At 32.3% G+C, this 19,555-nt stretch overlaps 1 non-coding gene across 1 annotated transcript; it reads left to right on the plus strand.

The window, feature by feature from the left end:
* Nucleotides 1-9,301: 9,301 nt before the first annotated feature.
* LOC142874889 (U4 spliceosomal RNA) lies at nucleotides 9,302-9,441 on the plus strand. The gene has a single exon (XR_012922473.1). It is a non-coding gene; the product is annotated as a U4 spliceosomal RNA (small nuclear RNA).
* Nucleotides 9,442-19,555: the final 10,114 nt, after the last annotated feature.

Here is a 19,555-nt window from a genome sequence, read left to right on the forward strand (position 1 = left end):
ACAAGACTTTTAAACTCTCTAAGCTGTCTAATAAAACTCATTTTATTAACTCGCAAAATTTGAATTAATTAATTTTAGTTAATTTTAAATTCAACCAGATGATTGAGAAACCTGCTAGAAAGCAAAGACTGGGACCTCTTGCCATTGGGCTTTCTTTCTTACTGAACCTGTGATTCCACAGTCTTTAGTTAATTTGGCCCCACAAACAATATAACTGAGTGTGGCTGTAGCACTTAGAACTTTAGAAATGAGAAATTAGTTTAAAATCATCATTAACTTGAACAAGAGATTTAGAATTACTGTGGATTTTCATTGGAGAGCAATTGAATTGGCTTGTAGCTTCTGTCACTAAAATCTATATCATCTATATCACACTCACAAAAATACATCTGAAAAATACTCATGGTGCTTACCCATTTATTTAAACTTTTCTTTGTGAAATTTGTTATTTCTAAAAATTTGTGTGATGGAAATTTACTTTCTGTTTTGGGTTTCTGAAAAGAAGTCGCAAATTGAGACTAGGAAATTTAGCATTTCTCATTTTTTTAAAAAAATTAAAATATCATGTGTGTGTTCTTATTCATTTTGTATTGGCCTTCAATATGCAATAGTAGATTTTCCAAAGTCACAAAGTCAGTTAGAAGAAGAGCCAGAACAACAACTTACATTTTTAGACTCCCAGTTTCATACTCTTTCAAGTATAAACTATTTGTTTAAGTGTAAAACATTTTTCCATCTCCAAAACAAATTTCTTACAATGTAAATATTTTATGCACGAGGTGTTCTTGATGTAGCAGGCACCTACATTTTAAAATGACTTTCCTTGAATGCTACAAATCATGAAGAATGATAATTTAGTAGTATACGTGGCAACTAATTTTATACTATTTGGCACCATTTTCACACTTTTTAGACACTTTTGTCTTCCAAAATCTCAAAATTTTGTTGTTACATATCTCTGTATTTTTTTTCTATTTGAATCATACCACTGGTTTCTTTCTTGTAAAAAAATTAAGTCAGAAATCTACAATGCCACTTTAAAGAAAGATCCCTTAATTTAAAAAAACAAAAACAAAAATAGATTTCCACATTTAACAAAGTACTTAGGTGTTGCTGTAAACTTATGGAGGGCAGGGATTATGTCATGTTCATCATTGCATCTCTGCAATCAACAGAATACCTTTTATTGAGTCAAAAGTATGCACTGAATGAATGAATGAAACAGCTTTATGTTGTAGGTCAACAGGAATATCCCTGTTTTATTTATATGGAAACCAATGCTTAGAGAAGAGAAGAGATTGGTCCCAGTTTTTATACGTATAGTACAATGTGGTAAAATTCACAGTGGTATTCTTGTATATCCATTCATATTTCACATCATAGATCCTCATTCTTATAAAAGTGACTATCTATCTATCTAACTGTATTTTTGCATCCAGTAACCATCCCCACTTTATCCCCTACTCCTTGCCTCTGGTAGCCATCATTCTACCTCTGTCTTCATGAGTCCAATTGTTTTTAATATTTAGCTCCCGCACATCAGTTAGAACATACCAATTGACTACAATGAACAATAAGTTAGAGTATACTTTGAAATAACTAAAAGAGTAGAATTGGAATGTTCCTAACACAAAGAAATGTTAAATGCCTAAAGTGATGGATACCCCAATTACCCTGATTTATTATATGCCTGTGTGAAAACATCACATATACCTTATAAAAATATAAAACTATTATGTAGTCAGAATAAGTAAAAATTTAAAAAACGAAAAAAGTGACATGCATCAATCAATATTCTTCAATAATCTTCCCTCTAGAGTTTAAGATTTCTCCTTATGAAACAATCTGCACTTAGATCTCTGAAAAACTAAGTATTTCTTGATATAAAACTATGTCACTTAGAAACAGAAAAGAACTTTAGTGTATGATTGTAGACAATTCTGCTAAGGAAATTAGTTGTTTAATTCTAATGTTCACTAATGTAAAAAAGAAAACCTTTAAAACTATGGATAGAAAAAAGGTGAAAGAGTTGCACATAAACATTATGGTTGGCCGTTTGATACATACAGAATTTTCATGTGGCATAAAAAGGCTTTCAGAGAGTAAAGTTGGATAAATGGAGGTAAATATAACATATTTAAGCCTCAAGATAATGTGAACTATCCACCACCCTTTTCACTCTTTACCCCAATTTGTATTTATATATAATATTTAATAAAAGTCTTACACTTTAATTACATCAAACTAGCCAATATAATCAATGGAAAAGGACCTCTAACATATAAACAAAGAGTTAAAAATGTAAATTTTATAATAATCAACAACAGGATGTGTTTATTAGTCATACACCATATGTCTGGTACTGGGATATAAAAGTAAGTCAGACAGTCTCTCTGTCCTCCAGTTGCTCACAGCCTGGATGAGGTGGAAATCCCTCAACCACTTGCCCCGCCCAGGGATTTCCTTCTGCAAAAGCAGACTCTTTCTGGAATTCTTCCATTTTTGAAGAAAGATTATACTTGAAGAGTATAATCTTTATAAATAACCTTTTTAAAAATAGCATAGTGATTCCATAGTGATTTATTATTTTGAAATTAAGTTATCTCCATTCTCACAACAGTCATGTTTGTTTCATCTATATAGAAAACATTATGGTTCTATTTTTTCAATTGATGAACTGAAATAAGCTGAGTTACTTTAGAACCGTGGTGTCCTAAATAACTCCTGATATTTTATGTACACTTTCTAATATAATAAAATGAATTAGTAGGAAGAGGTTGGTCCTTAAGTTATGCAGACCTGGATCTGAATCCTGATGGGCGGGCATGTTATTTAGCTTTTCTGTTTTAACATCTTTGTCAGGAAAATAGGGTAAAGACTTACTCAGTAGACTAATTATGAGGATTAGGAAAAACACAGGTAAAGTGACTGGCACAAATTGGTTACTCAATATATCATAGTTATCATTATCCTGATAGTACCTTCTAAATATGACAAACTTTTCAGAATATTTTTAGTACTTTTTACTTTCATGAAAAATATTATTTTTAATCATTTATTTTAAGGAACAAAATTAGTCCTCAGAAATCTAGAATTATGGCAGAGTGATAGGAAATAAAATGTAATAAAGAAAATAATATTAAGTAGGGGAAGGAGATTTTACTAAAGAGAGTTATAGGTAGCACTCTCACATTTGATGCATTATCATTATTTTGAGTCACAATATTTCTATAAAAATAGCATACAATTATAGAAAATAGCATCCTGGGAAGGAATCAAGGGGAAGAAAGTTCAGTTGTACTCAAGGCATAATTAATTATTCTTCAAGCTCCAATTACGCTACCTAAAATGAATTTTTATTATCATTTTATATAATATTTTCAGAGTGAAGTTTTTACGTTTACAGCCTTATACGTCACAGGAATATGGAATTTGAGAAAGAGAGAAAGCAATCATTAGAGTTATGGAATTTAACACTCTCAGTAGATGGAGAAAGTGAGGCTCAGAGAGAATGAGCTTGCTCAAGGGAGAGGAGATAGGACAGGGATATAGAGGAGAGGGAGCAGAAGAAGGTGGAGGCAGAGGCACTGGTATTGGAGAGAGGAGGATCTTGGTATGAAGGGCTGAGCTGATGGGGTGTCAATAAGGAGAAGAGGCAATGCTGGGCAACAGCCATTTTAAGCCAAGGAAAGCACTAGGCAAGTAATTGGCAAATCATGCTCATCACTGCTTCAGAGAGGTAATCTGAGACTTATTCGAAGAAAGGACTGGGAAATCTTAGCTAAAAAATGCTCTCAATCAGAGAGATATTCAGGCATATATGGAGTTGGTCCATTTAGAGTGCTGCTCAGGGAACTTGTAGCTCACCCATTGTATCCCCACAGATTCCAGTTTTACTGAGGAGAGAATAAAGCCCCAGAGAGGCTGACTGATTTGTCCAGGGTCACAAAGCTGTTGAAATCAGAACCAGGATTAGAAGTCTCATTTTCTGACTCCAAAATTTGTGTTTCTCTGACTGCACCATTGAATCTAAGCAAGAGTTGTCAAGTGGGTAGGCATCACAGTAGAGGAAATATTTGCAAAGCCATTAAATTAGGTCGGGGCTAAAGATTAGCCCTAAGATTCTGTGGTACTGAGTACATATTCTCTAATATAGGGAAACCTTACCAACATGGGGACTTCCCCGCGTCATTCTTACACTCAGCATCCTTGGCACTTCTATTTCTTTTGTCCCTTTGAATAATAATACAACATTATCGGCCCTAATTTGTGCTTAAGGCTTGCCTGAAGTTGCATAGGTAGATAGTGGCAGAGCTAGAAATTTTAGGATTTCTTACTTTGAGTTCTTTTGCTTTGAGACAAGCTCAATTAATCTAATTTTATTAATCAAATGTTCAAATCATTCAGAGTATATGAACAAGAAATTAAAATTATAGCCCTTGTGTTCCTATACCCAGTCAACTAAAGATATCTGCTTCTCTACTGCCCAGAATCAGTTCAAAACCCCAGAAAATAAAGGAGAGAAAGTACTTGCCAACCTTAAATACTTTAAATAGCTTCTTGAATGAAGCCATAGTGAAATTCATTTACACAGAGGAGACTTTAACTCATATTGATAGACAGCTCTCCTTAGAAAAGTTCTGTAACAGTGCTGAAGAGTAGTACCAAAGTAAGAGAAAACACAAAGTATGCCTAAAGTTTTTGGGTAAACCATTAGTTATAACATTACCAATTCTATATCTTACATGGACATTAAAATCACTATTATTCACTGTTATAAATATTTTAGTTTTAGAAGGATAACTCAGAAACAAATAGTAATTATATTTATGAACCTATACAGTCTGTTATTATAATTCAAAGGAACAATATTTTGCATTATTAGACCTGAATTTATTGAGTACACACTTATATTTCCATAGATCAAAATCTGAAACAAAATTTTAAATTTGTTCTCAAACAGAACTCAAATGCATGCTTCAGATAAATTCTCAATTCAATCACCAAATAGCAAGAGTACTGCAAATTCTGAAGAACAAACATGATCTAAGTCTACTCCAACTATGTTATTAATGTCATATTTCAAATTTGATTTTTATAAGAGAAAAACAGGATATTTTTTATTTTAAGAATATGGAATATAAAATTTGATTAGTTTAGAGATGTTTCTTAAGCTCCAATTTTGATAGAAATAAAATAAAAACTTTCCAATTTACCCAGGTTGTTTAAACTAGACCACTTTTATATATTAAAAAATTTCTTTATATTGAGCATCTTTGATGAAAGCAAAATAATACTATTAACACACATATAGCATCATTACCTTAAGTTCCCTTTTGAACTTTCCCTTTCTTTGTTTTGAAATGGAAACAAAGTAAAAAGCAATGTAATATATATGAAATATCTGAGGAAACAATTAGCTCCACCTTAAGTTTGTATTCAAAAATATCTTTGAATTTCTACTCATTTTAGAGAGGGAAGTATTAACAAAATTTCTCAATTTCAACTAAATCAATATATAATCAAAACAATTTAAAAGTCTGTGAAAGTAAAAATAATAGTTAAAAGAAAAAATCTAAATCTTTATCAGTTTTTACATATAACTTACCTTGTGAAAAATCAGAAGATTCTAATTTTAGATTCCTCTCTGTGCAGTTTATCCCAAACTCAGCCCTGATGGTGAGTTTTCTCTCCGAGTTTTTATAGTCTCAGTTATACACCCCTAACTCCAATCCCTGCCTTTGCTTTCTCTTACATCATTTCTACAGATTTTCCACTGAACATTTTCCCAAGCCTCTCTTCAATCTTTCTCTCCCTCTCTCTCCCTCTTTTTCTCCCTCCCTCTTTTCTCTCTCTCCATATGTATTCTATCTATCGCTTTGATCATGGTATTTAAGTAGTAATGGGATTTTAGACTCTGGAAAATTTAAGTATACAATTAATATTGTTTTCAGCTTCAGACCAATCACCTCTTCCTGAGGTTTTTGTCCAGCTCTGATTATTACAAATCGTATTTGGGAAATAAAATGCACTAGGATTTGTTACAAAGTCACTAGGAAATTTCAGGGAAAGTATAATCAGACACAAACTGATTTATTTGTGTATTGTTTGGACCCTTCAATTCAATGATAGACCATGCAAATAATGAGTAGTTTCAGCCTCAGTCAGGTGCACAGCACTGTGTCAGTGAAACACAATGACAGCTACTTCGTAATTAACATTGCTATAATGGGAAGGCTGTCACTAACAAAGCTATAAATACTCAACTGTGACATGTGGGCTATAAATGCAGACGTTGTAATCATTCTTATGTTGCTCTTGTTCTCTAGTATTTTGATTTCCTTTCAACCAAAATATTCCTGCCCCTGTCTGAGAGAATCCTTCATTCCCCTCCCCTACCAATGACAGTTGCATCTTTACATACACAAATTATTAAAAAACAAATTATTAACATCTAAAGGTACTAATGTTATTAGATCATCATTGGTTCATTTGATTCACCAGTAGATCCCCATTTGGCAGATAAAGAGACTGAGGTTCAGATAAATTAAGTGACTTTGTGAGATCACACAGCTAGGAAGTGGTAGCAGAGCCAGATTTCAAATACAGATCTTCTTAATTTCATATCCAGTTCTTTCTCCATGAATGCACTCTGTCTCACTATTTAAAAAGCTAGAAAAAAGAATCCAAACCAGATTATGTTTTTGCACAAATAGAAATAAATTTGTTCTTTTTGGTTTTGCTTAAAAAGCCATTTAAAATACTGTTCACTATAGGAACTATTACATGGTTAATTTGGATCTAGATGGGGGAACTGACCAGAGTGCACTGAATTGGTGGGACAGTAAAATGCTTCATTTTTACGAAGGGTTTCCAGGGATAACATATGTCTCAACAAGCTTGAAATTTGAGTAGTTGGCAGCGGCAGTTCACAAGTCAAGATAAAAATACAACTTAATTGTAGACCCTTGTTTAGACATTACTGCCATGAAACAATTATGCTAGCTTGAATCCACATGATGGAAAACTCTCAAGATATAATGGATGCATCATAATGCTACCAGAAGCCAATATTCTTGACGTACCTTCCATCCTTATTTGAAACGCCTCTCTTAGCATGCTGACAAGTGATATCTGTGGCTGATTTATTCCAGATCTGTCCCTGCTTAGACAGTCCAAAGATTCCACCCTATTTGTGGATTTTGTTGACCTAATTCAAAAGTTTGACTTAACTGTTCTGCAGCAGTAGAAATAGCAACAGTTTATTCCAGGAACATAACCATGGTACATTTAAGCCATTTATACAGTCTTCTGTACATTATATACCCCTAGGTGATTTATTATGCATTTATACATGATAGAAAAAATTCTGTTACCTTAAAAGAGAAACGATAAATGGGAACATATCAAGAAATAAAAAGATAAAAAGAATAAATGTCCAGTGACGGATGGGGAGATACTTATGAGAAAGGGAAAAATATTAATGAAAACTTTTTCTGCTAGCACATCATTATTTAATTCTCATAACAACCTTGCCAAGGAGGTATAATTATTCAGATATAATGAATGAAAGAACTAAAGCTCAAATCAGTTAAGTGGATATACAAGTTTTCTTAGCTTAGAAATTATGGAACCAGGGATTGAATCTTACTCTCTGTACCAGTCAGGATCTGGCATGAAAGAGATGGCACATACAAATTGAGTAATTTGAGAGGAAGTGGTATGGACATAGTGTTCAGGAAGCAGAAGGGATAGTTCAGTATAGTGAACCCTAGTCCTGAAGGGTCAGGGTTGGTTATAGAAACCCCAAAACAGAGGGATTTCGGTGGAAACAGTTGTCTGGCAAAAGTGTGGTCTTTCATCAAGGGACACAGCCAGTCAAGACATGCTTAAAGCTCTTACTCGAGGGGGCGGGGGGCATGGGCAATATATGTAACCTTAACACTTGTACCCCTATAATATGCTAAAATAAAAAAATAGGATAGAATAGAATGGAAAATTAAAAAAGCAATCTACAAGGGAAAGTACCCTTGAAATGAGTACCAACTTTCTTGTTACATTCTCCTGTGGTGTTTCCTCTTTGCTGAAATCCAACTGGAAAAGGGATTGAGAAAGGGGAGATTAAAGAAACCCAGTACATTTCTTAACCTCAAAACAGTGCTTAGAGGCATACAACTTGGATCCTTTGTAAAGATTAACATGACTGCAAATGCCACTGTTATTCACATTATCTAATACTTCCTACTTTTTTTTAAAAATCAGGTATATTGAGGTATAATTTACATACACAAAATTCAGCCTTTTAGAGTATATAGTTTGATGAGTTTTGACTAATATAGACAGTATATAACTTCCACTATAATCAAAATACAGAACATTTTTATTTTCCCCCAAATTTTCCTCATGCCCCTTTGTAGTCAATCCTCTACCCCACCCCTAGGTCCTGGCAACCACTGATCTGATTCATGTCCTTATAATTTTGCCTTTCTTAGAGGTTGTAGGAATAAGCCATATGGTATGTAGTCTTTAGTGTCTGTCTTTTTTCACTTAGAATATTATTTTTGAAATGTATTCATGTTTTAAAATGTATTAGCAATTTTAAAAATGATAAATATTTTATTGGATGAATGTACTACAATTTGCTTATTCATTCACCAGTTGGTGAAAATTTGGGTCATTTCCAGTTCCAGTTTTCGACAATTGGGAATAAAGCTTTCACATACATTAATGTAGAATTCTTTGAGTGGATGTATGTTTTCATTTCACCTGGATACTTACATAGACATGGTACTCCTATGTCATGTGGTAACTGTATTTTTAACTTAATAGGAAATAGCCAATATAATCTCAAAATGGCTCTACCATTTTGCATTCTCACCAGAAATATATGAGAGTTCTATTTGCTCAGCATCCTTGCTAGCACGTGACGTTGCCTTTAAAATAATTTAGGCATTCTAATAAATGTACAGTGATAAAACATATCACTATATTTTAACTTGTATTTCCCTAATGACTAATGCTCTTGAGAATCTTTTCATGCACTTGTGTATCTTCTTGGGTAAACTGCTCGTTCTAATCTTTTAAAAAAATTTCAGTTGAGAGAGTTCTTTATATATTCTGGATATAAAGTTTTTATAAGATTTGTATTTTTCAAACTTTTTTTTTTTACTCTATAGCTTGCTTTTTCTTTCCATTTTCATAAAAGTTTCTTTCACAGAGCAGGCATTTTTAAATTTGATGAAATCCAATTAACCTTTTTTATAATAGATCGTGCATTTTGTGCCCTAAGAAATCATTCCCTAGATTTGCTCAATGACAGTATCATGGCCAATGAGGTTTATCTGAGGCACAATTATTGCTAATTGAAAACTTTTCCCAATACACTGCCATGATGACCTGCAATATAGTCAGAATTGGCAATTTTGATGGTCCTTATGGGGACTGAAAATAAACTAACAAACAAAGTTGAGGTATAATTTACATACACAAAATTCAGCCTTTTAGAGTATATAGTTTGATGAGTTTTGACTAATATAGACAGTATATAACTTCCACTATAATCAAAATACAGAACATTTTTATTTTCCCCCAAATTTTCCTCATGCCCCTTTGTAGTCAATCCTCTACCCCACACATAATTTTGTGTATGTAAATTATTCCCTCACTCAAGTTTGCAAAACTTTTATATTTTATTTTAAAAGTTTTTCAAAATTCTTTTGGCTATTCTAAGTCATTTGCATTTCCATATAAATTTTAGCATCAGGCCAGGCACAGTGGCTCACTCCTGTAATCTCAGCACCTTGAGAGGTCCAGGTAGGAGTTTGAGGTTACAATGAGTTATGATCTCCTCCCTGCACTCCAGCCTGGACAACTGAGAGAAACTCTGTTTCTAAAAATAAATAAATAGGTAAATTTAGGATCAGATTATCAATGTGTAAAAAAAGAGTCTGCTGGGATTATGATTGTTATTTCAATGAACCTATAGATAAATCTGAGAATTAACATTTTACCACTATTGAGTCTTCTAATTTATAAACATAGTATATTGCACTTTCATTTAGATATTTGATTTCTCTCAACAAAGTTTTTATTTTTAGCATACAGGTATTGCACATATTTTGTTAAATTTGTCTCTAATTCTTTCATGTTTTTGATGCTATTGTAAATGATAACTTTTAAAATTTCAATTTCCAAGTGGACATTCCTAGTATGTAAAAGTACCATTGATTATTGCATCCTATGATCTTGGTACACTTATTTTTTTGTTCTAGTAAGTTTTTGTAGAATATATAGAATTTTCCATGTGTATAAAATCATCTTGTTTGAGAGAAAAAACTTTTATATCTTACTTTTCAATCTGTATATCTCTTGTTTCCTTTTTTATTTATTGCCCCGAGAATTCCTCCAGTGAAATATGGAATAGAAGTGGAAAGAGTGAACATCCTTACCTTGCTCTAGAATGTGGGTAGGCCGGTTGTGGTGATGGAGGAAATTCCCCAATTAATTAATAACAGCAGGATTTTTACAGATGCCTTTTATCAGGTTGAGAAGTTTCCTCCTATTATTAGTTTCTCAAAAGTTTCTTTTTGGGGGAAGACATAAATGAAGATTAGATTTTGTCATTTATTCCATTTTTCTTCAATTATTGAGATGATTTTATTTTTAGTCTATTGATGTAGTGAATTATAACTTTGCCTTCTTGAAATGAACTCTACCTGATCATGATATATTATCACTTTTCTTTATTGAACTTTTTATTTATTGAATTTGAAGTGCTAATGTATTAAAAGGATCTTTATTCATAAGTGACATTATGCTTTTTATTTCTTATAAATATATTTTTCAGGTTTGGTACAGGATTATGCTTATCTCTTAAAATGATTGACAAAAATTACAGCTTCACCTATTTTGGGAAAGAGTTAGTGTAGTTTGTATTATTTCTTAAGTATTTAGAGAATTCACTAGTGAAGCCATTTGACCCATTAGTTGTCTTTGTAGACAGGTTTTTAACTAAAACTTCAAATTCTTTAACAGATATAGGCTAATCATTTTAGTTATTTTTCCTGAATGCACTCTCATGACTTGAATCTTTTAAATATGTCCAGTTCATTAATTATTCTATTTATGTTAATTTCTTTTTTCCTTTTGATTTCTGTAGGATCTGTACTGAAGTCCATACTTCATCCTTCATTCCAATATTTCAAAAAAGTTTATTATGGGTACTTAATAGTTGTACATACAGTATTCTTTAATCTTTCTTTCTTGATTATTCAGTCTAGAATTTTATCAATTCTATTTATTTAAAGAATCAGCATTTGGTTTCATTAATTTTCTCTACTATTTTCATCATTTTATTTGATTTCTACTTTGTATTGTTCCCTGCCTTTTACCTCATTTGTGTTTAATTTGCTCATATATTTCTATTTTCTTAAAGTAGATTCTTAAATTATTGATTATAGATATTTCTTCTCTTATAAAATAGGCATTTAGTGCTAGAAATTTTCTCCTAAGCATCACTCTAACTATATCCTATATATTTTAATGTGCTCTGTTTTCATTTTTTGTTTAATTTGAAATATTTTCTAATGAAAAGTTTTACTATGGTTGTACTAGTTTGCAGACCCACCAGCAATGTATGAGTGTTCCTATCTCTCCACATCCACTCCAACGTTTATTGTTTTGGGACTTTTTGATAAAGGCCATTCTCACTGGAGATATCACAGATGGGAGGGAGGAGAAGGAGATGGCTATATTCACACCTAATGGGTGCAATGGGCACTGTCTGGGGGATGGACACTCTTGAAGCTCTGACTTGGGCGGGGAAAAGGCAATATATGTAACCTAAATATTTGTGCCCCTGTAATATGCTGAAATAAAAGTTTTACTATGGGTTATTTAGACATATACCATTTAATTTCCAAATATTTGGTAATTTTCCACTTTGTTATCGATTTCTAGTTTAATCGTTTTCTTGTCAGTAAACATACCTTGTATTATTTTAATTCTTTAAAATTTGTCAATATTTGTTTTATGCCTGACAATATATCATATATTGGTGTAGTTTCACGTGGGCTTTAAAAACAATGTCCATTATTGAGTGGACGGACCATTCTGTAAATCTCAACTATTAATAAGTTGGCTGATAATGTTCAAACCAGTATTTTAATTTTTATCTATTTTGTTTTCCCAATTACTGAGGAAAGATTGCTGATGTCTCCAAGTATAACTATACATTTCCTATTTCTGTTTTCAGTTTTATCAGCTTTTGATTTATGAATTTTAAGCTCTTTGTTAGGTGCATATCCCTTTATCATTATGTAACTTATCTTTTTATCCCTAATAAAAGTTATTGCTTTGATGTTTACTTTGATATTATTCTCTTCACTATAGCTTTCTTTGGATTATTGTTGGCATGGTATATCTTTTTCCTCTATCTTTTTACTTTTAGTTGATATATGCTGTTATTCAAAAATGAGTTCCTGTAGAGAGCACAGAACTGGTTTAAGCTTTCTTTTTCCCAATCTGATAATCTCTTAATTTTAATTGGTGTGTTTTGACTATATGTATTTAATGCAATTATTGATATATGTAGATTCAAAACTACCATCATGAAAGTTTTTCTTTTGGTCCTAACCTTTGTTTTCTGTTTTCCCTCATTCTGCTTTATTTTAGAGTATTACTTATACCTCTGTTTTATTTTTTAAGTTGTTGCTAGGTTTCAGGTTTACCATATGTATCATTCTATTGCCATAATCTTTCTACAAATAATATTTTTCCATTTCACCTGTAATATAAAAATCTTTCATTGGTTTACATCTATTTTTCTCTCTCTCATCTATAATATTATTATTATATACTTTAATTTTACTTGTCATAACACCACAATTCTTTATATATTTTTATTTTACACAGTTAATCATTTTAGTAATACAAAAAATTTTTCTAAAATTTTCATATTTACCTACATTTACCATTGCTGATGCTGTTTGTTGTGTGTATTTAGATTCACATTTCCAAGTAATACCATTTTTCTTTTGGATGAAGAACTTCTTTTAAAATTTCTTATAGTGTATTCTCTAAACAAATGTTTAATTCATCTTTATTTTCAAATGTAATTTTTCCTCATTATAGAATTCAGAGGTAACACTTTTTGTTCTTTTAATGTTTCAAAGTAAATATTCTATTTTCTTTTGAATTGCATAGTGTCTGATGAGAATTCAACTATCATCTGTTTGTCTATGATGTGCTTAGTTGTACTTTTCTTTATATTTATCCTGCTTGTGGTTCTCTGAGTTTCTTGGTTGTTTTCTTTCATTAATTTTGGGGAAATTGGCCATTGCCTCTTCAAATTTTTTCCCCCATTCTCTCTCTTTCCCCTTTCTGTTACTCCAATTACATGTGTATTAGGATATTATCCCACACCTCTTGGAAGGTCTGATTTTTGTTATAGTCTTTTCCTGTCTGTATTTCAGCTTAGTTTCTACTGACCTAGCTTCAAATGCATCTACTGTTTCCTACCCTGAATCTAATCTCTGATACTGTGTGTCTGTGTGTGTATACTTTCAGCATATTATAGGCCTAGAAAACAAGTATGAATTTCACTTATGTTTGAGGCTTTCAGAAATTCTAAATTCTCATGCAGACTACACATTTACTTTAAAATTTGTTAAAGTTTCAACTTTTCTTATGTTAACCACTTTTATGATGTTTACATCACCATCATAAAATTCTTCCTCAAATGCTCTGCCAAAGGTGAAACAATTTGTGTGCCTTCTCTTCCCTCACAAGGATTTGTAACTATTTTAAATTTATTTAATAGTTCCCCTGGTTGTCTGGTGACTTCTCTAACGGGTTCAAAGAAAATACAATTTTGCATGAATTTTGGGAAGTGATATTGTCTTGTGGCTTTCTATACACTAAGTAGAAATGCAAGTCTCCTTCCTAATATTTTTTCCTATTTTGTAGTATAGAAATATTTTGATAACTCATTTCCATTTTTTTCTGACAGTGGTATTTTTACTATCATCTCAATTTGTAAATGTGAAAACAGATTTGAAAGCATTCATGGTATAAGATGTAAATTATGTCTCTTGGCTAAGTTCTACCTTTTTGACTGCATTTTCATCATTCTAATGACGGAATTCAGAGGTTTGAGAACTGTATTCATAAACATTCTCATGTTTTCCTCTGTATTTGTCCTGAAGGCTGTATTTCTATTTCATACTGATATCCTATGTAAGGAGACTGATTTCCACCTCTGGACCACTACAGGACTTCTCATGTTACTTTGACTTTGTACTGATTTTTGATGTCTTCCATGTATAGGCACATTGGGCTTACACACTTGCTCTGGTGGGGGCGTTTTCAATAGACTGGAGGTTTACAGATTACCTTTGAGCCAAAGCATGTTATCTTTAACTTTTATTCTTATAGGGGTAGAGCTGCCATTAGTCTTGTTGGCTTTATTTCAAGAACTATTTTCACTGCCACCTTGTTAGCTGACCCTGATGAAATGCCCTTGCCATCTGATACACACTTCCCCCATTAAGATCATCCCCACTAGTTACATTTACTTCAGAATTCTACTGGTTAAATTCTAACAGCAGCTCATCACTGCCTTTAAGTTTAAGGACATTGAAATTTTGGGGACACTGGAAGTTGCACTAGACAATTTGCGGTATATCCCCAATTTTATCACATAGACATACACTTACACACACACACATTCTGTGCCTAAACATTGAATGATGTAATGGATGTAGACAGAAGAGTTATCCCAAAGAAAATTGGTTACCTACAATGAGGCACTAATATGATAGCTAGTTATTATATATTTAGTTATATAATAACCTACTAGCACATAGCACATCAAAATTTATATATATTTGTATAATATTTATCGCTGCTATAGTAACTGTTCTCTTGCTGTTACAGCAATTCTATTAAATAATGGAATGCCTATTATTAATGCCATCATACAGGTAAAGAAACTAAAATTTTAAAATATTTACCTTTTCCATTTGATGTGTAAGGAATTTTGCTGGTTGCATAGAAACAGTTACCCTGCTCTCTAGAAGCCTGTATTTTCACTAGAAGGCAAAATTGCAATGCAAATAACTCCGGGAAGGCTTCCACATTATTCTGTGAAGAATTCAGCACTTCTCTTTGAGCTCTTGTTTGCATGATTTTTATGGGATTTCCCTCATGTTGAGTTAGGGACTACTGTCTTAAGTTAAAGTTAAGGGAAATTATAGGGGTGGACACTGTGTAATATGAACAGCAATTTATTATCTAGTATGAGACAGCACTGCACTATGTTTTTTACAGTGATTATAAAAATCAGCAGACTTTATTGAGAACTTACCATATGACAGCATTATACTATTAAATTCTCATTTCTATACAGTGAAGGAGAAATTATTATTATTATCCTTATTTTACAGGAGAAAGAATTCGAAGCTATGCTAAAGTTAAACTAGTTGGTGGTAAAAATAGGATTTCAATAAAATGTTTTTTACCTTAAAACTTACATTTTAAACAACTACACTATATTGTCAATCCCTCTAATCCTAGAAATCATTTTATAAGATGTCCAAAATTAAATCATGGGAAAACTAGGTCTGGAGTGCATTAAAAGTCATGGAGGAATAAATGCTAAAGCTGGGATTTGTGTATATGAAAACCTACTACAAAACCTTTTCTCTGAACCTTTCTTAACACCCCTTTCCACCTTACTACAGCAATGATACAGAAAAATCAACTCAACAGCTCTGGGTTTCCTTGGCATTTCTGGTGAGCAGCTCTTTAGGCCATGAGCTTTCATTGTTGTGGAGGAGTAGCTTCTCTGTGAATTACACATCCCCTAAACGCATTCCTAGGATAATAGTAGGAAGGATCCTCAGGCATCACAAAATAAAAATTTGTCCAATATGCCATGCTAACTAAGTAAACATATTTCTACTAACAAGATTATTACATTCTCTAAGCATTTGGGAAAGCTTATGTACCCAGTGCAAATCAACTATTAATATTATATGGATGTCTAAAATATTAATGAATCTTTTAAACCCAGACATGGTATCCAAAAAATGGAGGTAATAACCCTGCTCTCCTCTATATTGATTAGATTAGATCATAAGAAAGAGATACAAACTAGAGTGTCCCAGAATGGGGACCCAGCATAGGGTAGAAACTGGCATCCAGTTAATCTAAGGACCATTCATTCAGGAATGTGGGTATGTTTAGTTTGAAGAAAAAAATTAGAGTTCTAATAATGATCTTGGCTTATAAATTACAAAAATATAAATTTGAATTCAATAGGAACAAAAAGACTACTTACCAATTATATTTTTATTTAATACTTCTTGACAATGAAATTATTTTTCTTGAAGAGTGAGCCTCTACAGCTAAAGATATTTGTGCAAAAATGAATCTGTTGGGGATGCTGAAAAAAAGATTGTCGCATCTAGTAGGAGGTGAGATTAGGGAACTAACAAGGTCCTTCTATGCTTTGTGATTATATAAACAAAAATAAAAATTAGACACATACTTCAAATTGATAAAGAGTGGCTTTTTAAAATACTCTATCATGCCTTATTCAAAGTTACTACCACATAAAATTATTCAATTATAAATCACATATTCTAGTATGCTCATCAGATATATTGGGCAAATCAAAAGAAAATTTTATTTGATAATGCTCATCTTTGCCATATAGCCAATTTATATCCTGTTATATAAACAAATAAACTGCTTAAATGAAACATATATGTAATATGTGATTTGATCGCTCATCTTTCTTGCTTCAGAATTAGTTCTCTTATTATACTATATTTGCTTGCAGAATTATAAATATTTTCATTTTAAGTGGAGATAGACTAGAGTAGGTATGAATGTAAGTCCTTATTAGCCATATTCTTTATCAGATTTCATTCATTTTCTCTGATTATTGCCTCCATGTATCAACTTACAGTGGTTTACTCAAACCACATGCAAATGCCTCTAGAATTATGAGCATTTTACTTTTTAATTTATTACTTTATCAAGCAACAGTTTTTAAGCTTTGTTTTTTCTGTCAGTTTTAATAATAAACTCAAATTGAGGAAAGAAGCAGGAAATGACTTACAAGTGATTTGGTAGTTTCTTTAAACTTTAAATTTCCTTCTCTTTCAAGTTTAGATTAGGAGGCATATTGAGGAATTCATAACTCAATGTCTGGGAGTTGGGGAATGTGTGTGTGCATATATATATGTATATATATATACATATATATATACATATAAAATTCAGTGAGCACTTAGTATGAACCACACATTGCTCTAAGGTGTTTTACATATACCAGTTTATTTAATCATCACAATAATCCTATGAGGCAAGTTCTTTTATTATATTCATTTTGAAATAGTGAAATTGAGGTATATAGAGATTAGTCATGAGATTCTGTTTGGTGCAGAAGCCAGATGCCTGATTATTTCTCTTTATTGATAAAGAAAGTACAATATGTTAAGGTGCTAACAAGTGTCAATCTTAGCTGGAATAGCAGTAAGTTTTAATCATAACAAATAGTCAAACTTAGGGAAGATTTTTCCTTTTAATTTTTAAAGCCAACATTGGTAACTAAATATTATATTTATTTTTAGATTTTAGATTTTATAATTAATATAATTTCCTTGAGAATATTTTCTTATCAAAATCTTGCTCTTTCCATGGGGCTATCCAATTTTCCCAACACCATTTTTTGAATTGGGATTCTTTTCCCCAGTGTATATTGCTATCTACTTTGTCAAAGATCAGATGGCAATATGCGGATGATTTTTATATCGGGGTTCTCTGTTCTGTTCCATTGGTCTGTGTCTCTATTTTTGTGCCAGTAAGATGCTGTTTTGGTTACTGTAGCCTTGTAGAATAGTTTAAGTCTTATAAGATGATGCCTACAGATTTTTTTCCTTTTGTTGACATTTGTTTTGGCTATTTGGGCTTTTTCTGGTTCCAAATGAAGTATAGAATTATTTTCCTAGATCTGTGAAAAATGATGTTGGTATTTTGATGGGGATTGCATTGAATCTGTAAATCACTTTGGGTAGTATGGACATTTTATCAATGTTGATTCTGCTGATCCATGATCATGAGATGTTTTTCATATGTTTATATCATCTGCAATTTCCTTCCTTAGTGATTTGTAGTTCTTTTTGTAGAGATCTTTCACCTCCTTGGTTAAATATATTCTTAGGTGTTTTTTTGTAGTTATTGTGAAAGGTTTTGAGTCTTTGATTTGATTCTCAGCTTGACTGTTGGTGTGTAGGAAGGTTACCAATTTGTGTACATTGATTTTGCAGCCTTAGACTTTGCTGAATTCGTTTATCAATTCTAGGAGTCTCTTGACAGAATCTTTGAGGTTTTCTAGAAATAAGATCATATCATCAGCAAAGAGTAACAGTTTGACCTCATCTTTCCCCACTTGGATACTCTTACTTTTCTTCTCTTGCCTGATTGCTCTGGCTAAGACTTCCAGAACTATGTTGAATAGAAGTGGTGACAAGTGGACATCCTAGTCTTGTTCCAATTCTGAGTGGGAATGCTTTCAACTTTTCCCATTGAGTATGATGTTGGCTGTGGGTTGGGCAAAAGACATAAACAGAAGACTTTCCAAAGAAGATAGACTAATGACCAAAAAACATGAGAAAAAATGCTCGATGTCTCTAATCATCAGGGAGATGCAAATCAAAACCACAGTGAGATATCACTTAACTCCAGTGAGAATGGCCTTTATCAAAAAGTCCCAAAACAATGAATGTTGGTGGGGGTATGGAGAGATAGGAACACTTATTTGATGCTGGTGGGACTGCAAACTAATACAATCTCTATGGAAAATAGTATGGAGATTCCTCGAAGACCTAAAAATAGACCTACCATTCTATCCAGTAATCCCACTATTGGGTATTTACCCAAAGGAAAAGAAAACTTTTCATCAAAAAGACACTTACACTCAAATGTTTATTACAGCAAAATTCACAATTGCAAAGATGTGGAATCAACTCAAAGTGACCATCTATAAATGAGTGGATTCATAAAATGTATATATACACCATGGAGTACTACTCAGCCATAAAATATGAATTAATACCTTTTGCAACAATCTGGATGGAATTGGAGACCATCCTGCTAAGTGAAGTATTGCAAGAATGGAACAACAAACACTACATATATCTCACTATTAAATTGGAACTAACTAATCAGCACTCATGCACAAATAGAAGTAGAACTCAATGGAAATAATGCAGTCTTGAGTCAGGAGGAGGAGATGGGTGAAATCATACCAACAGGTACAATATACACTATCTGGGTGATGGGCAAACATAATTTCCCCTCAAGAAATACAAAAGCAATCCTTGTAACCAAAACATTTGTACCCCCTTAACATTCTGAAATTTAAAAAAAAAGAAGAAAATCTGCTCCTTCTTTTTGTCTTAAACACACACACTGACACTCACACAGTAGCATTTTTTGTCTTTTTGCACATTTTATGACTTTGTGCACTAAAGGTGAATATACGTTT

This window comes from Microcebus murinus, chromosome 1 (assembly GCF_040939455.1).
Source record: "Microcebus murinus isolate Inina chromosome 1, M.murinus_Inina_mat1.0, whole genome shotgun sequence".
In the NCBI taxonomy this organism is placed as follows: Eukaryota; Metazoa; Chordata; class Mammalia; order Primates; family Cheirogaleidae; genus Microcebus; species Microcebus murinus.